The 25,772-nt window shown below is 37.1% G+C and overlaps 2 long non-coding RNA genes across 2 annotated transcripts in view; one reads left to right on the top strand and one right to left on the bottom strand.

The window, feature by feature from the left end:
• The window catches only part of LOC125378611, a 43,580-nt gene extending 40,082 nt beyond the window's left edge, over nt 1–3,498 (top strand). Inside the window, exons 2-3 of the long non-coding RNA XR_007220390.1 lie at nt 1,515–1,861; nt 2,553–3,498. This is a non-coding gene — a long non-coding RNA (uncharacterized LOC125378611). The remainder of the gene's footprint in view (nt 1–1,514; nt 1,862–2,552) is intronic.
• LOC124126408 lies at nt 1,855–25,772 on the bottom strand. Its single transcript, XR_006859782.2, has 6 exons — nt 25,631–25,772; nt 25,295–25,384; nt 5,017–5,180; nt 3,701–3,861; nt 3,493–3,599; nt 1,855–2,484 (listed from the first exon to the last, which is right to left on the bottom strand). It is a non-coding gene; the product is annotated as an uncharacterized LOC124126408 (long non-coding RNA).

Here is a 25,772-nt window from a genome sequence, read left to right on the forward strand (position 1 = left end):
CACGGCCCGTATCGCCGTCGTGATCTTTAGAGCTACGAAATTAGAGCCATCTGAGACAGCGACTCGACACCTGTTTGCACCCATCAGATACCAGTCACTATTGTCATTACTTCTCTCTCCAAACGAAAAAAATTACGAAAAATGTCGGAAGTGTATATTTTTAGTCCTAATTTACTATTTAGATACATTATTTAACTTGTGTAGCTTTTGTGGAGTTATTTTGGATATAAAATACATTTGTTGAAATATAGACTTGTAAAAGAGTTCATCATTGAACCATATTCAGTCTAACCCATTTAATTGGCGTGTATGGATATTATATCCATTTACATATACACTTATTATGGACATATACAGAATTTCATTGTGCCTTATTATTAAAAAAAAATACCCGTGAAGATCCGGGTTAGAATAGGCCTTCAACAACCCATGATTGTACGAATGCGACTAATCGGGTGGTCAGACTCCCTGACTTGGTTGATGCATGTCATCGTATCGCAATTGCGTAGATCGGTGCTCTTGATGTCAATAACTGGATTGTCTGGCCCAGACTGGATTATTTTCAAACCACCGTCATATAGCTGGTATATTGTTGAGTGCGGCGTTTAACAACAAACAATCAAACAAAAACTATTATTAAACACCTTCCAACAATGATAAATTAAACTTTTATTTTCTATATATTTAGTTTTATTTATCAAATAATTTGATTAATAATTTAATCATTGTGTTGCTTTCTTGTCTGTTATTCAATGCACATGTTCAAACCCCTAAACTTTGAATATTTGACTTTTCACAAATGGTTACGTCAGTGAGTTGCCTCGATCTTTCGTTACCTACTCACACGAACAGATTAAAATAATTTGTTTGTACTATCATATTTCAATTTATTTAATTCATAATACGAAATTAATAATTCATTTATCACATCATAGATCATATTCGTTTATATCACTATCTGATGTTAAGGTTTTATTGCAGAATTATAATGAATTCAAAATGTATTCAAAAAATACACAATTTGCCATTATTAGAATGCAATATTTCTCAACTTTTAAACTATTCAAAGTATAATATAATGATTAGAATGCCTGTAATGGACAGTGTTTAAGAAAGAAATATTAGTCGATTAGTCCCATTTTTCAGATATGCACTTCAGTAGTATTATTGTATATCTCCAGATAGATGTTTACATTGTAGTTCTCATTATTTCCGGATAATTCAAAGAGCAACATAGAAAATATATATTCTACTATGACGAAAGAATACAATAATTCGCAATTGTTCCAAAAGAGATTTAAAATCACAATAACATATCTGATATAAACAGAGGTGGTAATGCTTTAATCTCGACATTGTGCCCTTGTTCGTGAGCCCATGTTCTATTCAGCAAACGGCCAAAACCCGAAACTCCACAATATATCCGATTACACTGACGTGCGATTTTATCAACACACTATATGCGAATTACATGCGTTCTGTCATGCAATGAATTGTCTTCTTATTTCTTTTAGAATTATGGCCTCTAAGAATAGCTTGCCTTGTCCTTTTGGAGGAGTCTGAGGATGAAGAAATGGAGGAGGAGGAACTTTTTGCATGTCTGGCAATGTTTAAGAAAGAGAAAGGGGGAAAAGAAAATGGTTGATCCATCCTTTCACCAACCATCGTCTGGATGAGGGATCCTACCATCGTTTGGTGAAGGAACTAGAAGAGGATTGTGATAAATTCCATGGATAATTCAGAATGCCGAAAGATATGTTTGATTACGTTTAGGCGAAAATTGAAGATGTCATCAAAAGACAAGACACACACGGCTCCGCAAGTCCATTTCACCTAGGGAGAGATTGGCAGTTACATTACGGTCAGTTACGTTCATTTAGCGTTGGTTTAAAAAAAGAACAAACTTCAAAATCATTGATTTATCACTCTTCGGTGTATGGTACAAAATAAGATTTTAAAAATCTAAATAAAATACTATTTGTCAAATATTGTGAACTATACTCTTTGTCAAATATTGTGAGCTATACTCTCTGTCAATTATTGTGAGCCATTCTGATTGTCAAATATTGTTAAATATTCCACATTTGTGGTTGGTATTCAAAAGTACCCGCTTGTTGTGGGTAGTAACTTTGATTGTGGACATTTGAACCAAAAGTAGCTTCGTGGAACATCTGAGCAAGTTTGATTTTGACCATGCTCTTGCTGGATTCTGAAAGTTGACTCAGTTGAGCAGCATATGACATCCAAAATAGCCCGTCACTGTTGTGATCTTTGTTAAGGACACTGGCAAATATTTTATCCCGTTGTTCTTGCCTCTCCTGGTTTCTCTCACGGCTCTCCTTTAACATCGACACTATTTGAGATGACTCTTCGTTGTTGGATTTTTTTTTCACTTGTTTCTTTTTGGGTGGTGCGGGTGAAGGAGAAACAGACCTTGATGAGGTGCTTGGGGAGGCAGACACAGACATGCTACGTTTCTTCCGCCTGAAATAGATAGAAATGATAGTTATTGTTTTTACATATCAATTGAAAAATGTGCTTTATATTTTCAGATATCTGGCCACAGGGGAATCTTTCACGTGTCTTTCCTACAACTATAGAATCGGAGCAACAACTATTGGTCTCATCGTGAAGGACGTCTGTGCTGCTATCTGGCAGACAATGCAGCCAGAGTTTATGAAGGTGCCATCAACATCTGATGATTGGAGAGAAGTAGCCAATGGGTTTGAGGAATCTTGGCAGTTCCGAAATTGCTGTGGAGCTGTCGATGGAAAACATGTAGTGATGAAAGCCCCAGCCAACTCGGGATCAGTATTTTACAATTACAAAGGCACATTCTCCATCATCCTCCTGGCTGCAGTTGATGCTAAGTACAGGTTCATCACAATTGATGTAGGTTCATATGGTATGAACAATGATTCTGGTGTATATCGCTCATCAAAATTTGGACAGGCACTCAAAAATGAATCTCTCTCGTTGCCACAAGACAGAGCACTCCCAGGAGCTGAGGAACTTTGAGAACTCCCCTACGTATTTATTGCTGATGAAGGTTTGCCCTTGCTGAAGAATCTCATGAGACCATATGGAGGTCGAGGAAGAACCGAAGAGGAGCCTATTTTTAACTATCGCCTCAGCCGAGCCAGGAGGATAGTCGAGACCGCTTTTGGGATTCTGGCTACAAGATGGAGAGTGTTTCACACCAAAATAATGACGGAACCGAGCACAGCAAAGGAAATTGTAAAGGCACCGTGTGTTCTTCACAATTTCCTTCAAAGTGCTTCTGGAACAACCAATGAAACACTCACCCCAGACCATGCACGAGATGAGTGTTCAATGCTAGCAGGGCTGTCCAATTACACCAGACGAAACAGCAAGGTTGCTGAACAAATCAGAGACATCTACAAGCATTACTTTAACAATCAAGGACAACTATCCTGGCAGACCGAACTTGTAAGGAAAGGCTTGTTTCCAACGAAAGATTAATGAACTTACATAAGTTTTGTTCTTGCAGTGGGGATGTTTGTTCGTCGTCACTATGGAGATCATCTTGTTCCTGGACGTCAGCGTCTTCTTTGTCGCTTGGCATGTTGCTGTCAGTACTGCAGAAGAAGGGGATTGTTGACTTTACTTATCTAATTTTGAAACAGTGATAGCTTTGTTTGACATGATTTTATTACTAGTAAAATAGTAAATAGCTTACCAATCATCCTCCATATAATCATCCAAGAACACAAGGGACTTAAACCAGGACCATTTTAAGTTCCTTTATGTCTGCAGTGCCAGCACCACTTTTTCTGCTTTCTTTTAATTCTCTTTATTTGCGCTTGTACGTGTCCTTTAAACTTCTCCAACGAGTTTTAGCTGAAACAAATAAACACCATTGTAATTTTTAAATAAAATATTGCAATTGAAGTTTATTATTCTGTATTTCTTTTTTACTTACCTTCAGAAGTGCTGACATTTAGAGAATTTGCAATTGACGTACAAAAATTAACTTGAAAATACCAAGCAATTTGAAGGTTGTTGAAGGCATCTGGAAGGTTTCCGGAAGGTATCCGGATGCAAATTTTCTTCATGACTTGCTTCTGGTAAATAATGTTAGCCTGTGCATTACAGGTACCTGTTGTAATATTCTGTGTTATTATAGTTGTAAATATCCTCCTCAAACTGAGATATGTGGGCATGCATTGTTCACAAGTTGTTTCGCGACATTGGTCCAATGTGTGAAGCTTATTGCTGGTGTCCCCCACCATGATATTGTTGCAATATTGCTAAAAGTGGCAAATCAGCATTCTCACTCAGAAGAAAATGGAAAGTCATTGGCTATGTGCTTTGGCATTTGGCCCTGGTGAGATAAAAGATTAGTTTGGAACGGTATCAGTACTTGTTATATCAGGACAGTGTAGTTTCATGGGAATATGAAACAGAATACAATTGTCAGAAATTGGTGCATAAGACTAATGGCATCCATAGAAAACACCTAAATAAAGTACAGAAAAAATATCAATGTCATTTGTCTACTAAGGTGGAACTACAACTTTTGTTAAGTGAGCTGTATTTATAGTAGGAAAACATTCAGGGCATTATTACATTTTATATTTGTTCAGCACCTATGTTATGGCTGATCAGTATTATATTTCTTTATGCTAATGAAGCAAAACAAATTATGTTTTTGGAAACAAATCTTATTTATTGGTTATATGGCATTTCATTGGTACATATCACAAATTGAAATTTGATCAAGCAAGAAGAGGAACTAGCATAAAGTAAACAGTGGTGTTTGCAAGGCCTTACAGAACAGACGCTTCAATGCCATTTTCTAAATAAACAAATAAGTCAAATCTCAGAAGAATTTCATTGAAGAAGAATATCTAAAGTCAATTATGTTTCTGCAGTAAACCACAAAAGTCATTCAGATTTGTATAGTCAGCATCGGTGTACACAACCTGGACATAGTCACAGTGCTTTGGCATAAATTCATTCAGACTTCATTAGTGTCCTAATAAAACCACCTACAGTCACACTGATGTGGCATTATTCATTCAGAATCATCACTTTCTGAGGTGAATCTGTTGGTTGTTATCAGGAGGACTGTTCATCATCCGGCGAGTCCCTTGTCTGAATTGTGTGAGCAAGATCTTCTTAAATGTAGCTGGTGTAAGATTGTGAAATCCAGGTACCTGAAACATTTCATAACATCTTTAGAAACTTATTAGTCAAAAATTATGAAACACACACATATTTACAAATGTTTAAAGTTATTTTCTCGAACAGTGAGGTATTGACAATTTATCTTGCAACTGATATTTAACCAATCTTTGAACATGTAAATAAGCCATTGCAAACAGAAAAGTGTTCAGAAAATACATATATGTATCCGGTTTTCTAAAACAATACCTTAAGCGCCACAAGGTTCACCTGAATTTTGCTTGAATGTTTGCATCATCAAAATGTAAGGAAGGGTAAACAAGACAATGCAAAACTAATTACATAGGTTCTTATACATAAATAAATGAATACAACTATTCATAATTATCAAAACACATGTCATGTAAGTGATCTCAAAATACAACATAATGAGCGAGTGAGTTGGTATAGTTTCATGCAGCTTGTTAGCAATATTCCAGCTATGGGCTTCACACATTGTACCCATGTGGTGAATTGAACCCGGGTTTCAGAGACTGTTTCACCCACTAGGCTACCCTTGCACACCAAATACAAAAGAAAGTATATTAGGAATTCAGACAATACATATTCTCACCAAATTCATTAATTCATTAATGACAAATTAGGATGAGACTGTAGAAGCATTTATCTAAGTTATTATGGATATTTAATATCTACCGTTAATTGGTAGTCCATCATAGACAGTGATAAGAAATTCAACCAAAAAGTACAACCTGAACCATCAACTAAAAACTATGTATATTACATTAAAGGGGCCGGTCATGTATTACCGGTATGTTCTCATTCATTTTTGACACAACCCTCCCTGAAAGAAAATGCAAAGCACTTTATATTTTATTGTCCATTTTGTCAAAAGCCTCCCCTAGAGACTCTCACATTTTGGGGTGACCCTCCCTGTTTGTTCTGATCTGAATTCAAATATTTATGACTCATTATCATATTTTATCATTTATCCTATCTTTTTTGAAAATTAACTTAATGAAGATTAACAATAACATGCAAATCTGCCAAAATATTGGCCTGGCAAAGTTTAAATTAATCATAATTACTGTTATAAAGTTTTGGATCCATCGTCTGTTTCTAAATGCAGTGAAACCCAACTTTGACTTGTGTGGCATTATTGAATCATCTACCAAATGTTCTTTATGCATTGATATGCATCTGCACAGAGTGGTCAAAGTCCTTGTCTGACACATAGTGTGCTACACGGGAGACATCAGTTTGTGTCTAGCCAAACTGTCTGATAATCTCAAGGGCTGCCTTGGTAGCAACAAGGGATGTAGCTAATCCTAAATAAACATAAAACAAGTGACATCATCTCTTCTACAGAACACATGATCAAAGCCTGCCCCACCTTTGATGTTTATTACCTTGCTACTCTAAAAACAGCTAATTAGCAAAATGAACTCAATGTCAACTCATTGTGGACTAGGGATTAACAGGGCAATTAGTGTCGGGTGGGTATTAGTACTTGCAATTGTCTGTTAATTACTTAATTGAGTAGTGACGGCTTAGTCAATTGTGCCTTTACAACCACGCTGACTGCTATTCAACTTATCAAGTCAGTTTACTATGTTACATGCTTCTTGGGACCAAGGAAATGTATCTTGCTGGATAACAGTTTTTTTCTAATTTATCAGAGATCAGAAATAATAATAATGACGTTTTTGATGTGCAGTTCTTTGTTGTGTTCACTAGGATGATTAGTAGTGATGGTGTTTGAATTATTAGACACTATTTATTCCAAAAGAGGAAGAGGGTTGGTGAAGAGGCAAAGCTTATTTGAACAACATATACATTTAATAAACAGAAACTGTACAAAACACAGATTAACTGTATCTACAGTTGAAACTATCATGATGCAAATTTTCACTGAATCAAAGTCATATCTTTTCAAGACTCAGATCAGGTTGTAGTGATTGAAGGTCACATAAAACTTGCTAATTTCAAATCACTCACCCCGCACTTATGATTTGGTTTGTTGTTTTATGCCGTACTCAAGCAATATTCCGGCTATATGTAAATAATCGAGTCTGGACCAGACAGTCCAGTGATTGACATCATGAGCAAAGACCCACACAATTGGGATCAATGACATGCATCAACTAAGTCATCGAGCCTGACCGCCACCTGACTGCGTTAGTCAACTCTTTAGACAAGCATTGTCGCCCGTTACGGCAAGTATTGGGTTACTTTATATTTGTGTGTCCAAATTACGCCATTATTAGAAATAAAATGTATTATACACATGAATATGATATAGAAATGGCAAATATGGTTGACAATATGAGCATTAATCTAAGCATTTGGAGCAGAATTGTGAATATTCACCTAATGAAGGAGTAAGTACATACTCCGAAATGTTGTGATCATCATAATAAAGAAGTTGACATCAATACATTCTCCACCTTTAAGTCCTTATGTGTATAACTTGTAAATAACTTTCATAGACTTCAGGAGTTTATCTGTGATATATGTGTGCACTTAAATAAAACACTGCATCCTTACCTGAGGATAATAGGCAGGAACAGAGAAAAATAGTCGTAGTTGTAGCCAAATACAGGTATTTAAGGATTTTCAGTTGTGGCGATACTTTCAGTGAAACCCATACAGTATTTGATTTGTAGTAGTAAACGGTTCTGGTATTTTCTGTCTGTAACTGTAAATTGTAAGCGAGCAACTGCCCAGACATAAGGAGGAACAAGATGACATAGATATTAACCCATTTGTAAACTGTACAGCCTGAAGTATGTTTGTTGCCACATATCAATATATTAGTTCCATATTGGCTGATTTATTTGTTGTAATGTAAGGGCAGAAATAGCATCAGTTATTACTGTCAAATATCTCTTGTAAAACCTTTCAACATGTTCAAATGACACATCGAGAGGCCATTGTGAAAAATTGTGATCTGACAGCACCATGTTAGGATTCTTAAATCCAGTTTCAGCTTGACATTGAGTACTTTAAACTTTAAAGTGAAAAATACATTCACAATAAGTGAGCTGTGTCTGCCAATCAGAGTCGCTGAGTAAATTGGAGTAGGGGAATAATTTCGAAGGTAAACTTGTTTCAACGTTTAACAACTATTTGTGTTTGTATGAGACGATGTGTGTTGATTCCATATATTTTACTTCAAGCATGTTATCAAGTAGTATAGGTAATGGGGGTTCTGGCTCACTTCCACTGGAGCCGGATTCATATACCTATACTGCTACTACAGATGGAATTTATGCCAAAATGATTATGTGATTTAATGATAGTCATGAGATTAAGTTAAATTGGCTCTAGCTCACCAATACCTGGGGCCAATCAATGTTTTAGATGAGTCTAAATGGTAATAAAAATATTCTTTATTATTTTTATCGATAAAGCGATATTCAACATTTTTATTAAGTTCTTCGTTCATTTTACTAGGAGACCAGACTATATAACTACACTCTTTTTGTAAATTGATAAGAAACAATTGATAACCGTATTTGGTTGGTTTGGCATCACTGATATAATAAAAACCTTGTGGTAATTCTTTCCATTGAATAGCTTTCTCCATTATTATATATTTATGTTAGCATTTGTCTAAATGTAATCACACGATAGTAAGCAATCTATTTTTAATCTCCAACCAGTTCTTTTGTTTTGGCACGGAATAATTGACGCGCTTGTTGCCTCCCCTGTTCTATGAACTTTTTTTTCTCGTCTTCGCTAATACCACTGGTCTTACGAGATTTTGATCGAATCTCCTGCTTCATTTTATTGTATTTGGTGAGTTCCGACAGCACTAAAGAAACTCATCTTCGGATATCTTACAATCGGCCATTGCTGTCGAAATATGATCCTCAATGCTGTTCAACTTTGCTTCGGCGAGTATCCGAATACTATCGTGTTTTAATGCTTTCTTTTGTAACCTACGAGAAATGAATTTTATCGCTATTCCTGCCAGTCCCGAGACTCCAGCTGTTATTTCCATGCCGAGCACGATAGGCGCGGCGATTATAGTTGATAGTAAACCGATACCCGCTACACCGAGTCCCATGCCAGATACTAAAAGCACGGTGTCAACTCCGTCCAGAGCATTCACGGCTCTGCGATACTTTTTATACAATCCAAGTCTCAACTCCCTATCCTTCCCTATTCGATGTTTTATGTCGCTTATTTGATGTAATCGAAATCCATCAACAGTTTCCATCTTTTCAAATGCTTCACCGAGCGCCGGATATAAACTCATAGTGTATATTACGATCATATAATAGTCTTTAATTGGTCTTGCTTAAATGTTTTGAGACTATACATCAATCTTATCAAATGTATATTATACGGCAAGAATATCTTAGAAAGAGAAATACTGTCACTTTTAATAATTTGGACCCCCTCGAGGGTTGCAACGGGCGATGCTCCGATATGAATAATACTGCAACGTTGACGTTGGTGTTTCTTTTGCCATTTAATCGATAGACCTGGTAATATATCGAAGGCATCTTCCGGTGCATCTCCGAACAAGACTTCAATAATAAGCGTAGAAAGATTAGGTATTGCATTCAAGTTATCTTTAATATCTTCGAATTCAGTAACCAAATTTAAACTAACATTATTTAAGGCCGGACGACTATATATCATATATGGGTTTTCTGGCAGGGGGGTAACCAACACACTTTTTCGTTTTCATGGGATATAAGCCGCGAGTACGATGCCACTATTTATTATCTTAATTAAATTATGTCCCTTACCCATCATCACATAAGGTGGGGTAATGACGATATTCAGTAGCCACTCGATGTTTGCTTCAACCATAGTCCATTTATTATCGTCGTTGCGAGTAATATTGTACGAAGTGTTTTTAAGGAGTCTACTAACATCGACATCGCTTAAATCTCCTAGATTACCCGTGAATGTGACTTCTTTCCGATTGTATACATTATCGTGTAAGTGTAAAGCGTATAACTTACCATCGGTGCCGGGTTTACCGAATCCTTCCGTGTCTCCGAGATCGGAAAGCGCAATTGTATTACATTGTCTTACTGTTCCAGGGCCTGATACATCAACCATTATTTTTAATATGGAGTGTTACACTTAAGTATCCTATATGTACTGGTTGGTGTTTTACATCTAATACAGAAATTTTGAGGTCTGAAATAATTCCCCGCTTTAATTTTTTATATTGTAGTGACGAGAAAGATTCCGTTCTACCGCTATTATATTTTTCATTTTTCACTGGAACACTTCTGAGCAAAGTTGAAGGACTTTCTAGTTGAATATTATTTGTCGTACTGATTTGATCAAGATGGATACACAACTCTTTATAGGGAACTAAATCGGACAATGTCTCTCCATCAAATGTTGCCTTGAATATTGATAAAATTCCGCGTGTAAATCCAAGTGTAGCTGATAAGTTCCCTACAATCCGTACACCTTTTTCTCCAGTGTCGAAATTTCAACATTCCATTGGACTCATTTTGTGTTAGACTAATTCCATTAGACTTAAAAATTTCATCATTGAGTGAGCATACGCTGTAATACCCATCAGGTATAATAATGAATTTTTCAATAATATTTTGTTCATCTAATATCCATATCTTATTATTACCTCTCACAGCACTTATATTGGTCCACAGTGGGTAATACGTTACATCGCATAGAGCGACTTCGAGTTGTCCATCCGAGTTATCGATAGTACGAAGCAGTTGAATAGACTGACCATTTGTTATTCCCAGGAGTGTAACATACATATCAAATATACAATGATACTATATCATAACTTAAATATGGAATTAACCATTATATAATATGGAGTGTTACACTTAAGTATCCTATATGTACTGGTTGGTGTTTTACATCTAATACAGAAATTTTGAGGTCTGAAATAATTCCCCGCTTTAATTTTTTATATTGTAGTGACGAGAAAGATTCCGTTCTACCGCTATTATATTTTTCATTTTTCACTGGAACACTTCTGAGCAGAGTTGAAGGACTTTCTTGTTGAATATTATCCGTCGTGCTGATTTGATCAAGATGGATGAACAACTCTTTATAGGGAACTAAATCGGGTAATTTAATTCCCTGTCGTGGTTTGTTAGAATTTATAATTCCTATTCTATGATGAAATCCAAGTGTAACTTCTAAGTATGGGATAAGAATTACAGTGTTTTCTCCAGAGTCGATTTTCACTGTCCCATTCGACTCATTTTGTGTTAGACTCATTCCATTAGGCTTAAAAATTTCATCATTGAGTGAGCATACGCTGTAATACCCATCAGGTATAGTAGTAATGGCTCTGTCAATACCATTGTTTTCACCTATTATATGTATCTTATTATTATCTTTCGCAGCACTTATATTGGTCCACAGTGGGTAATACGTTACATCGCATAGAGCTACTTCGAGTTGTCCATCCGAGTTATCGATAGTATGAAGCAGTTCAATAGACTGACCATTTGTTATTCCCGGGAGTGTAACATACATATTAAATATACAGTGATACTATATCATAACTTAAATATGAAATCGAGATACATTACTAATCAATCGATTATAGTAACTGCCTCTGGTGCTGAATTTTTCGTTAAATTCCCCGATATCTTTGAAAAGTACAGGGTCACGGCAACTAGCGATAAAATGGTGCACGATTGGTTTCACAATCCTATGCAATTTTGGCAGAATCAGTTAAACTTTGCCATATGGTGTGCCACAACGGGATGTGGCGTATCTGTTAATGCCCCAGGATTTATGCTAAATAAGTCTGTTTTATTATTTCACGTGTATTATCAGATTAGACGTATACTTAAAGAAATTAGTGCTCCATTACCGCAGGATGGAGCGTGGAATTCCACAAATAATCCGTACAATAGGTCCGCGTATGAGCGTATTTGTCAGGAATTTAATATTTCTACGAGTAAAGATTGGCGTATTAAAGGAGCAAACCATGGTCTAGGTGTTCCTTACACAGGGGAAATAACCGTCAAAGAAGAAAGCGATGATTTATTTAAAGAAGTTAACAAAGGTCCATTTAATGCGTTTAAGTTGTTGCATACCAGCAAACTTTACATAAGAATGTATGATTATTTTCTAAAAACTCATCATTGGTATAAAGACTGGGAACTTTCGAGTAACGATTGGAGAGGGGATATTATGAGTTTTAAGAGTGGTTTAATTTATATTGTTACAAAATTTATACAAATGAACGATACCGCAAACGCTTGGAATGAATTTCTTAATGATAAAACGGAAAATAATTTTACTAACCCAGGATTTGTAAGATTTAATGAATCGATAAGAACTTATGTATGGGCAATTCTCGGAGCACAATCGCAAACACGAACGTCCATTATCGGTTCTGGGACGGCGCTCGATGCGCAAAAACAGTTTGTCTCAAACGTGGAGGACGCCATTAATTCACCAGTTGACATACCATCGTCTATAAAGCGTTTTCAAGATGCATTACAGTACGCTCAATCCAAAGTGGACTTCGTTTATGCGCCGGGACTATACATGTCTCCGAGTAATATGGAACTTAAGATCGGTCAAGTGATAGGCTATAATAAAAAAATTGTTATCGCTACCGATCAACAAAAACCAGGTATAAATTCAGATATTAACGTTGAATTAATAACGCAAACGATCACGGGTGAAAAGGGAATAGTCAAGCCGCAAACACCAACTATCGCTAAAACTTCTACTAATGCACAACCATCTACTGACGCACAAGTACCACCGCATATTGAGGCTAAAAATCAACAACATATCAATGAAAAAACAGCGCTTGTAGTGGGTGGAGTCTCAGTTGGTTTACTCATGATTTGGTGGTTAAATAGTTCTTAGCGAATACGTACAACTGCCCTGCAATTGCTACGATCAACCCCTACAAGTTTTGACTAAGCCAAGTGGTGGTCTTAGCTAATAAATTCAATAGCCAGGAAACAACACTCCCTATTATACCGGGAAGTGTGGCCGCGGCTTTCTCAGCGAGCTTTCCCAGTGCTGAACGTAATGCTTTTAAATGCTTTTTTATCCACTCTTTTATACCATTTTTATCGCTAGGAGGTGTACCTCCACCTGTACTACCACCTGTTAACGAGAGAGTCAAAGTCGATATAATAAATCCCAACGCGGTTAAAATACTGACAATGGTTATTCCCTGTTCTCTGAACAATGTTTTAATTTTATCGGCTAGTGTAGTGTCATCGTTGAGGACTTGATCGATAGTTTCTCGAATACGACTGATTTGCGAACGAAGTGCCTTTCTATTACTGGAAGCAGCTTCGATGCGGGCCAATCTTTCGTCTTCTAAGTTACGTAATCTTTCCGCTACGCGGCGTCTACTGAACTCATCGCACGCCTGTTCAAGTTTTGTTTTCTCTTGAGCTATATGCTTGTTGATTTCGGATATCTTGGCTATATTATTGATGAGTTCTCCCCGCATTGTTCGCATTGCCTTGTCAAGACCTCGTAATTCCCTAATACTGAACTCTGAATATGGTACCTGTAACGTGGAATTATCGTAATAGGTATCCAAGATTTCTCCGAGTCCGTTCGAGGCCACGTTAGAGGCTTCTTCCAAATTTTCTGTGTTACTGAGTTCTTCCCGCACAGTCCTAAGAACCTTAGTAGTCTTCGCGGGAAATTTTGTTCGTCCGTATTCTACAAAACCTAATTTATCACGAACAAACTCATGGCTATGTTTACCAGCTATAGTAGACAAGGCTAGGGGCTTACGAGTACTATAATGCATAAGATCAATATGTGGAGAGTCACGCAGTCGTAATATTCCTTTACTATCTAGCATAAACTTTGAATAGTCACGACCTATTGGGATAACATAATTTTTATCATCTTTTAATGCATCGTAATAATCATTGACGGACGATTGTAAAAGTTCATCGTTAAGACTACTAAACCTGGTTTCATCAGTACCCTCTTCGATTGGATTCGGATCATCAAAGGTACTTAGATCAAAGTCATTAATATCAAAATCAGTCATTTTTATATTAAACATAGGGTACATAATTTCAATATAAACAATGTCTTCACAATACGGACGCAAGTTAAACCCACAACGTAGACTTCGAGATCCATTAGGGGTCAAAGCAATTCGTCAGTCTGTAACTATAACTAATAACCCTAGTACCAAAGATCAGAATCAAACGCTTCTGGTTCGCTTTCCTAATCTCGGCGCACACGATGTGTTAGTTCCGGGAACTGTCCGACTAGCATTTACGATTAGTTTGACTTCTACAGACGTTAACAGGGAGCCCGTTCAGAACATAGGTCGTGCTATCGTTAAGAAAATCGCCATTAAAATTAGCGATAATGAGGTTTTGAGTATCGACGATAGCGATGTATACTATTGCTACATGGATCTCTGGAGAACGGATAAAGAGCGGGAAAACTTACAGTACCAAGGTATTTGTAATAAGAACACATTGAGACTGCGCGTGGGTGCTGAAAATGGTGATGATAACTTCGTAAAAGATAAGGCTGTTGCCGACGCATTAGGTAACAGATTCTATGTTCCCTTAGACTTTGAATTACTAGATTCCCACATGCCCTTTTATCAAGCATCCCTAGACGATAGGTTAGAATACGAACTCACTTTTAATGACTACGGTAGAGTAATCAGATCTGCTAATGATGATGCTAGCTATTCCACTGATAATATCTCTCTGGAGTACGATATGATAACGGATCCCGAATTAGCCAGACAAATTCGTAACCAGTATTCGGGAAGTTTAGCCATTTTGTACGATCGCGTGCTGCGACACCGAAAGATTACGAGGGACAAAAAAGATACGATGTGGAATATCAATCTAAACGTTCCCACGAGGTCGTTGAAGGGTATTTTAATGTTGTTCGAGGACCCCTCCGATGCGTTTAAAAGAAATACCGAGAAGTTCTACAATCCCAAGATTACAAAAGTAGAATTGACTATCGAGGGCGTTCCTAATCAACTATATAGCCAAGGAATGCTAGCGTATCACCAGTGGGATGAGATTAAAAAACTTCCTTCTATAAAACGTTCTCCGGAAGTTAACGCGGTCGTGAAAGATCTGTCTCTCGGGAGTGTATCGATGGGTGAATACCTCACCACGAAGTACGCGCTATGGCTCGACATGCGAACAACGGACGATGACCAATTACACGGCAGTGGGAGGAGAATAGAAAATGCTAGCGAGGGTGCCACCATACAGATAACGAAGCTTCAGGAAGCGGCTGGTAAATTAAACATATATTTGTACGTGATTATGGATGCGCAACTTAATATACAGAATGGGAGATTCGTGCAAGCAATCTATTGATAATCTTTTACCTAAAGATCCGCACTGCGCTATCATATGCGGGCAAACGGGCTGCGGAAAAACAGCCTTTATTCTAGATATTTTAGAAAGTCATTATCGGGACGTTTTCGATCATATCATTATTCTGTGCCCGACTATAAGCGTTAATAAAACCTACTTATCGAGAGATTGGGTAATGAATGACGACGGGGTACACAGAGTCGATCCGGGCGATCGTTTACAAGACTGCCTCCGAGTATGTCACGAAAGATACAAAGGAGAATCAACCCTTTTCGTAATAGACGATTGCAGCGCGAGTAAAGAACTCACAAAAAAGAAAGATATGCTTTAGTATTTAGCATTCTCCGGTCGGCATACTCAACATAGCGTTTGGGTACTTACTCAAAAATACAACTCTGTCCTGAAAGATCTCAGAGAGCAGACCAAATGGGTAGCGCTTTTTCATTGTAAAGGTCGAGATTCATTCGAGGAATGTTTACGCGAAAATGATGTCATTTATACCAAGGGCGAACGAGACAAAGTCAGAAAAGTGTTAGCGGCAACGAAGCACTGTAAACTCGTATTAAAAACCGATCAACCAGCTGCTTATGCAATTGCTTAGCAAATTATAGCAAATTGTAGCAAAAATATAGCAAATTGTAGCAAAAATGTAGCAAATTATAGCAAAAATGTAGCAAAAATGTAGCAAATTGAACATTAGTGGTTAATATTACATAAAATGTGGTTCGAAATCCTCATTCTTTCACAACAGTTCATTATTACGGGTTGTATTGGATATATATGTCATATTATATTATGTTAGACTTAAATATCTCCTTAGGTATTACATTATGGAATGCGACGAACTCATCGAACAAATGCTCAAAGAATCTGATGCAGATCAACATGCTGATAAATCTTTAGATAAATCTTTAGATAAACATAGAGAAAGACTTGCCGCTTTGGTAGCCGGTGGAAAATGTTCCCAATATTTGGGAGAAAATTATACCATCGAAAAAATTGATAACATGACCGACGAAGAGATTAAAAAACTGTACGCTCGTTACGAGTCTAGACTGGGAGCTACCATGACTAAAACGATAGGGTCTTCTATATTACAACTATACACAGCCGTAGCTAGTACGTTTCTCCCCATCCCAGTAGAACATCGCCTGTATTTATGCGAATCTCTCGAGAAAGACCCATTCATCGAACACGCTATAAGCGCAGTGAGCTGTGAGTTTTATCATAGATACGGAATGTTCTTAGCTCCGTTCACCACAGCTTTAATAACGGCTAGGTATTGTCAATTTAAACATACGTGCCCACTTAATAATATAAATGGAGACAACCACAGATTGTGGAAACGCAACAAGAAGTGAACACACAACAAGTGAATGAGGAACCACCACCAGTGAATGTGAATGCACCACATGTGAATGAGAAAAAAAACCAAAAAAACAGAGTTACTAAGAATCCTTTGAAAATAGCTGCAGGAAGAAAGGGAGGGCTGGCGAGGAAAGCGAAATTAATAAATAATTCAAATATTAATCCGATTAAAACATGGGCACTAGTAGGAGTTGCTGGTATAGCGGTTGTATGGTTCTTTTATAAGACCGGAGAAGAGAAAACGTCACCCCCGCCGCAACAACAAGTTCAATTAGAGGTTAGTCCTCATATAATGCTATAAGAAGCATGACTACTCCAGCTACAGACGGTAAAATGTTGGTAAACGCGACGTATCATTCAGCGGTGGTCACCGGCTTGGCCATTGGCTATGCCCGTATGGCTAAAATGATTACTAAAGCCACACCTCCAAAGCTAGATTTTAATGGATATGACATACCAATGATGGTTCTGGATATTGGATTAGCTATGGCAACGAAGGATATGCTCATCAAACAAGGACTTATCCCGGAAGACATAATGAAGTAATTAAACATTTGAATATTTATATTCATATAAACATGGCAACAATTGCGATGATGGTCGGTGGAGCTGTTGTTAATGCTCTAGCTTTTTCGGGGAGTAATTATTTATTTTCCAGTATGAGGGACTCAAACGCTAAAGAAGTTGAAGAGGAGCGTAAACGACATAACGAAGCTTTAGAACAATACCAAGCAGCCCAGTTACAATATACACAGCAGAGAATGAAGAGATTAGACTTTATTCATGAACAACTGATTAAGGAAGGACATTCAATTCAAACGTTTAAAGATGTCGAATCTGCCATGCACGAATACTTCCTCGTTTATGGGAAAAAACTAGACCCAATACCAAGACCAACAATGAGTCAGTTTTATACACCGTCAGAGGAACAAAAGAACCGAGAGGTCACATTTATTATTATTGGATTGACTTCTCTATTGATTTTCAGCTATACCATGCATAAGTCAGAGTGACCTAGTTTAGAGCGATCTATAAATAGCATAATCAATATCTCACAGTGTAGCTGTGATTTGCATTTAGACAAATGATATGATAGATGTATATACCATGAATAACTGCAAGTTTACACTCATGGGAAAGACTACCCTTTGTAACCGACGCTGTGTTGATTTTTTTTACTGCGGCATACACAATTATTACATCAGGCGCGGAAACATTAACTATACGTGTTCTGTATGCGGGATAGGGGTCAAAGGTCGTTATTGTTTATGTAAGGAACACGGTGCTGATAGGGTCAGGAACCAGATTATTTATGCTAGAAAGAGAGATTACATCAATGAGAGGAATAGGTTGGGGAGAATATGTATTTAGATATATGAAAACAACCAATTAGACATTTGTCTCATTTTGCATATACCATTCAACCACAATGGTTTTTGTCAGAGAATTAAAAGCTATGGCAAAGCAAAGTGGACTGCGTGGATATTCTCGTATGAGAAAAGCTGAATTGATGGATTTACTCGGTTTGGAATACAACAGACCCCAGACTGTTAGAGAACTCAAAGCTCGAGCGAGAAACGATGGGCTGAGAGGTTATTCTCGAATGAGAAGAGCTGAATTGATCGCTTTACTAGATAATAATCAACCTAATGATGATGATATTCAACCTAATAATGTTGATAATCAACATAATAATGATAATGATAATCAACATCAAGAATTAATATTTGTACCCACATCCGCCGGCGTTGGTAAATATCTAAGAGGTTGGAAGATGGATATTAATTCCAACATGGATGTTAACGATATTAAGCCCATCATATCGAGTAAAATTAACGAGGAATTAGATGATTTACATAGTATAAAATACCAGCTGACGATTAAAATGACATTGAGTAAAAGTAACACAGACGATAGCACCGAATATACCGAACCATATTTCCGGAGCAATCAAGAAGTTATAACCGAATCCGATACTATAAACTCATCATTAGATACATCAATTCAGAGGATACAGGAAACTTTAGAACGCTGGACTAATAGAGGTTCGGGTTGGGGTGTTGATAAAATCGATAGTTTATATTTAGATATAGCAAATTATATGCCTTTCAAAGGTGGATCTTATATAGATTTACCTCCGTATTATAAGAAGAAAAAAGCCATAATTAACGTAAAAAATAAATCCGATGACTGTTTAAGAATGATGATAAGATCTGCATTGTTCCCCGTAGACAAAAATCCGGATAGACCTTCTAGCTATCCCCAAAACGATGGACTCAACTTCGATGGTATAGACGAACCTTCACCAATATCACAAATTGATAAGGTGGAAAAGCAAAATAATTTAGCTATAAATGATTTCGGACATTCTAAAGGAATTGTTGTACACAGGATAAGCTCCGCTCCGGAAAATATCCCCAGAATCAATTCATTTCTGATCGAAAAAGATGGTAAATATCATTATACAGGGATAAAGAGTTTAAACAGGCTACTATACGATCAAACAAAACATAAAGAAAAGAAATATTTCTGTGAAAGATGCCTGCTAGGGTACAACAGACAAGATCTATTAGAAGCACATAAAGAAGACTGTAGAGGTGTTGGACAGAATGCTATCAGGATCGATATGCCTAAAGAGGGAAAAAATATATTAAAATTTGAACATTATTGTAATCAAATGCCAGTACCGTACGTAATTTACGCCGACTTCGAAGCGCTTATCAAACCCATAGACAATACCAACCATAGCAATACTGATAATAGTTTTACGTACAAAACTCAAGAACATATTCCTTGTGGGTTTGGATATATAGTTGTAAGGTATGATGGGAAAACAAACCCGCCCGTGATTTACAGAGGTCCCGATGCAGCGGGAAAGTTCCTAGAATATCTACAAAATGAAGAGAGAATAATCAGGGAAAAATTATCGTGTAAGAAACCCATGCGTATGACGAGGGATGATTGGAGTGCTCATAAGAAGTCAACGAGTTGTCATGTTTGTAACAAACCCCTGGATGGGGATTCCGTAAGAGATCATTGCCACGTCACGGGTAATTATCGGGGAGCCACTCATAACGAGTGTAACTTGAAACTAAAAATGAACTCTCAAACAATACCCATCCCCGTTGTGTTTCATTACCTTAGGGGATACGATTCACATCTCATTATGCAAGCTATCTCGAAGACCGACGGTGGTTTAACGTGCATTCCTAACAATATGGAAAAATACATATCGTTCTCGTTGACTAAACCTATACATTATAGGGACAAGGATGGGAAATCTAGAACAAAGCAAAGTAATGGGCTTAGATTCATAGACTCCGTACAGTTTCTGTTATCTTCCCTCGACAATTTAGCTAATGCGAACAATCCCGATGACTTCGCGATAACAAATAATGAACCGATAAGATAACACGTCATTTGTTGCTGAGAAAAGGTGTATATCCTTACGAATATATGGATGATTGGTCTAGATTCGAAGAAACTGAATTACCACCCCTCGAATCATTCTATAGTAACTTAACAGAATCTATTATAACAGGTGCCGATTATGAACACGCTCTGACGGTCTGGGATAAATTAGGTTGTAAGAATTTAGGCGATTATCACGATCTGTACTTAAAAACCGATGTACTGTTACTCGCCGATATATTCGAGATATTTATAAAGACATGTTTCAAACAATATGGCTTGGACCCGGCATGGTACTATTCCAGTCCCGGACTATCGTGGGATGCATTGTTGAAGAAGACCGGCATAGAACTAAAACTACTCACAGATTACGATATGCACTTGTTTATTGAGAAAGGATTAAGAGGTGGTATATCGATGGCAGCTAAAAGGTATTCTAAGGCTAATAATAAATTAGTGGAAGGATACGATCCCAGTAAACCCGACACCCACATATTATATCTCGACGCTAACAATTTGTACGGATGGGCTATGAGTCAACCTTTACCCACGGGTGGTTTTGAATGGGTCGATGAGAATGATATCCATAATATCAATGTGAATAAAGGGTACATACTAGAAGTTGACTTGGAATATCCAAGTTCGTTACATAAAGATCATAACAGTTATCCGCTAGCTCCCGAAAGATTAATGGTTAATAAAGATTGGATGTCGGAATATCAACGCTCCTTGATGGGTAATAGTAGGTTAGCTAACGTAGAAAAACTCGTACCAAATTTGATGGATAAAACAAAATATATAGTTCACTACAGAAATCTCCAGTTGTATCTATCGTTAGGTATGAAACTTAAGAAAATACACAGAGTTCTAAAGTTCGATCAAAGCCCTTGGATGGAGCCCTATATAAGGTTGAACACAGATTTAAGAAAGATAGCTACCAGCGATTTCGAAAAGAATCTGTATAAGCTCATGAATAACTCGGTATTTGGTAAAACTATGGAGAATCTAAGGAAGCGTGTTGATGTTAAATTAGTCAGATCTAATGAGGAAGAAAGACTCAGGAAACTTATAGCCAGTCCGACTTTTAACAGAAGCAAGATATTCGATAACGACTTAGCCGCGTTGCATATGCAGAAGAGTAATATAAAATTCAACAGACCGGTGTACGTCGGTATGAGTATTCTCGACTTGTCAAAACACTTAATGTATGACTTTTATTACAACGAACTTAAGAAGCAATACGGCGATAGATGCGAGGTGTTATATACCGACACAGATTCTTTGTTGATGGAAATACAAACCGAGGATGTGTATAAAGATATGGCAGAAAAAATAGATATGTACGACACGAGCGATTACCCAAAAGATAATCCACTGCACAGCGTAGTAAATAAAAAGGTGTTAGGTAAGATGAAGGATGAATGTGCTGGGACCCCTATAGCGGAGTATGTAGGATTAAGACCTAAGATGTATTCTATAAAGAAGTCCGATAATGGGGAGATAAGAAAAGCTAAGGGCGTTAAGAAGTATGTTGTAAAAAAGCATATCAAACACGAACAGTATAAAGAATCATTATTCAACGGTAGAACGTTCAAAAACGAGATGAACTCTTTAAGAAGTTACAATCATAGGATATATGGATTAAGAATGAACAAAACATCATTATCCCCCTTAGATACAAAGAGATGGATTGATAATGATGGTGTAAATACCTATGCTTATGGTTATGGTGGTAATACCGTACCGTCGGGAACTATGAACAACTCTTCTCGTACAAATGCCCTACCCGGTCCATCTTGAAGATAATAAAGAATAGGCTCTCCTTCTTTCGTAACCAATCGACTAATGTTATACGTCTTAAGGGACCACATGGGATCGGTTGCGCGACGTAGGCCTCCTTCGAGTTCACCCGCCTGGTATAAATATCTTACCCTTACTCTATCCGGAAGTTTTCGTTCTTTGCCTCTCCTCGGTGCTGAAGATTCGGAAGTCACTGATTTCATTTTAATAGCATGGGATGGTTTCTTCCCTATTAATCTCGTTACTTCATTATTCAGCGCTGATACAACGGCTGGTAATCGTGTCACCCATTCGGTTGATCTCAATCGCTCAGATTTCATTTCGATCCCATACTGATAACCAAACAAACGTTCCGCTAATGTCCTGTTAAATCTTTCGACGATAGCTTGACTGCGGTGGGCCTCTCTTTCACCACGGACGATTTCGACATCGTTCTTTGTTAACAGTTTAGTTACCGATCCCATAAACTCGCGACCGGGATCTACTTGAAATAGCTTAGGCCATTTTAGCGGCCCGCGTTTATATATGCGACTCAGTGCATTAGCTACCTCTGTTGATTCTTTCGATGTTAATGGCTCAGCCTCTTTGTATCGACTAGCCACATCCACTACCGTTAAAGCGTATTTATACGTTTTGCGTTTTACCTTATCGTGGGGAAGAAACAAGAGGTCAGCCTGATGAACTTCATTCGTCGTAAAAATATCAAACTTCTTCCTCGGTATATAACGCGGTGCCGGTAAATATATTTGCCACATCGCTTGTTTCTTTAACCAATCCTTGGCCACATCTTTAGATACCTTAGCCGCGGTGGCTAATTTTTTTATTGCTCCTACACCTTTCCAATATCCTCGTGGGCTATAGTAAATTTTATCCATTATTAATTAACATTGATGTTTCTTTTAATACGACTTATGACTATCGTTGAATCGCATAATCATTTTTATACTAATAGAAGCATTGATTGGCCCCAGGTATTGGTGAGCTAGAGCCAATTTAACTTAATCTCATGACTATCATTAAATCACATAATCATTTTGGCATAAAAAATTCCATCTGTAGTAGCAGTATAGGTATATGAATCCGGCTCCAGTGGAAGTGAGCCAGAACCCCCATTACCTATACTACTTATCACAATAAATTGAGTCGGGTATAGGATAAGTTGGAGTAGAGGCTAATTTCTAATGTAAACTTGTTTTAACATTTCACAATTATTGGTCTTTGCAAGTTATCAATCCAAGTTTAATTTCATTTATTTTACCAAGGTAAAAAAAAAATAAGGAGTCATTTTCGTCAAGTAATAATCGCCGTTTTCGCTTTCGGCGAGTATTTCGCCAGTCAGTGCTGTTTTGCTAAGGTGTCGTTTCAGCTATAACCCGGTTATTGCACATTATAGATTTCAATTTATATTTATAATCATTTTAACCACTGTAATAAGTAAAAAATGAAATAAAAGCATATAGAAAATAAAGGTGCTTTCATAAACAAGCACTTGTTATAAAATGCGCATCCGCAGGCAATATTTATCAGATAATCCCACATGTAGCTTTGACCATCACACTAAAGATGCACTTCACTTCTTTCTCATATGCCCAAATTACAATGATTTAAGACAGAATATGTACTATTATGTTAAGGGATATGATCTAAATTCAATTCTATTAAGTAATCCTGAAAGGACGTCAAAAATAAACTTAGAAATTCTTAAATCAGTACAAGACTACATTCAGCTATCCAATAGGTTTTGTGATTTTACATAGCATCTTAAATTTATAATACTATTCCTTGTCGTATATTGCAGTACACTATTACTACTAAAAATGCGACCTGAGAGCGCCGACAAGGTAGTTTCTATAATAAGAACATGTATATAATTGTATTTCTTGACTGTACCTATGTCATATCATATTGTATTCTAATTCTGGAGCGGTATTCAAATAAGTTTTTGCTTGTTTACTCATCCAGTTCACAAGTTGTGAAATAAATATGTTTAAAACAATATTTAGTAAACAAATAATTAAAACTTATGCAACAACATAGCGTATGGAGACGATAGACCACTGAAAAGAGCATATATACTCACATCCAATGACCCCTGACATCACAAGGCATTGTTTTGCCAGTGTGTCAAGCAAAAAATACTACGAATTACATCACAGGGTATTGTGACCTGTTTGAAAAGTTAGGTACTGTATTCTTAAGGTAGGCCCAAGATTCTAGACAATCCAGTGATTGATATTGTGAACATCAATCCACACTGTTAGGTGGTCACTGTCAGATGCCATGAACCAGGTCACCAAGCCTGATCACCCGATCTATTAGGTTATCTCTTATGGGTGAGGCTAAAACGGCACCTCAGCTAAATGTCATTGCTTTCTCGGACGAAAACAACACCTTGTTTTGGCAAAAAGGGCTACTAATTGTTGTCTGTTATCTGGAGAGACATGTTGATTCCTGGCCGAAAGATATATAAATGAAATTTCTATAAAATTACTATTTATTTCCTACTTACTAAAATAAATATGAAATATATAGTATACCTGTTGTCCAGTTTCTTGACATTGAGCTAATCTGAGTAAAGCTACTTAAAACTTCAAAGCATGTGATCTTTCAATGATAAGTTGCACCTCCCAATCAGAATCATGAGTAAATTTGAGCAGAGGCTGATTTCTAATGTAAACTGTTTTTAGGTGATTAACATTTAACAATTATTTGTGTTTGCCAGTTTAATTGCATTTATTTTACTTCAAAGAAATCAAAGCAAGTTTTATTTTCACAATAAGTTTAGTTGCATCTCCAAATCTGAGTCAGCGAGTAGATGCTAGTTTCGAATGTAAACCTTTTTGAACATTTCTCAGTTATTTGTGTTTACAAGTGACCATGCAAGTTTAATTTCATGTATTCGGGCTTATTCAGACCCAAGGTAAAATAAATAACAAGGTGCTGTTTTCACCAGGCAATAGTAGGCGAGGTGCTGTTTCGCTTTATAGTATAACCCTCTTACAACTAGCATAGGTTGATGGGGACCAATTCCAACCCGGAATCCCCACATGAGTGGGTATGGTTTTACGCTGTTTTTAGCAATACCACAGCAAGGGACACCTGACATAGATTTCACACATTGTGTGAATCAAAACTTGGTCTTCAGCACTTCAACCACTAGGCTACCCCACCGCCAAAATTCCCAACATGATAAAGTTGTCATCATGGTATTCTTCAACAAGTTCAAGTGAAAATATCCATACCTTTCAAATGTCTTATCTTCCACTTCACTATGTTCACTGTTGCAAAACTCCTGTCAATTAATTTGTTCTTGATTCTTCACACCTGCAAAACTAAGTTTAGTCGGTACGGTATGAACTAGAAAAATAAGTCACATTAGAGTATCTAGATAAAGGAATATAAGTAAGCAAACATATTTCTACATCATATACATTAGCAAGGATTAGCATAAGTTAGGTTGATTGCTTATCCTACAAAAATTAAATCACACATTTACTAACATATATAAAACAGAATAAGTGGCTTACAGAAGATAAATAACTTTAATACGTGATCAATATTATTCACATATTCCTTACCTGAATCGGAGACCATATAACAGTCTATGCATTGTGGTCTCTGTCTGAATATATCACGTCTTCAGCTCCCTGCAATCGAGGTTGTGAAACATTTCTGCTGTAGGAATATTACGCCCGCTGGCATATCCCTTGTCACACTGCC

Source organism: Haliotis rufescens, unplaced genomic scaffold, assembly GCF_023055435.1.
Source record: "Haliotis rufescens isolate VD_foot unplaced genomic scaffold, xgHalRufe1.0.p SCAF_13, whole genome shotgun sequence".
Classification (NCBI taxonomy): domain Eukaryota; kingdom Metazoa; phylum Mollusca; class Gastropoda; order Lepetellida; family Haliotidae; genus Haliotis; species Haliotis rufescens.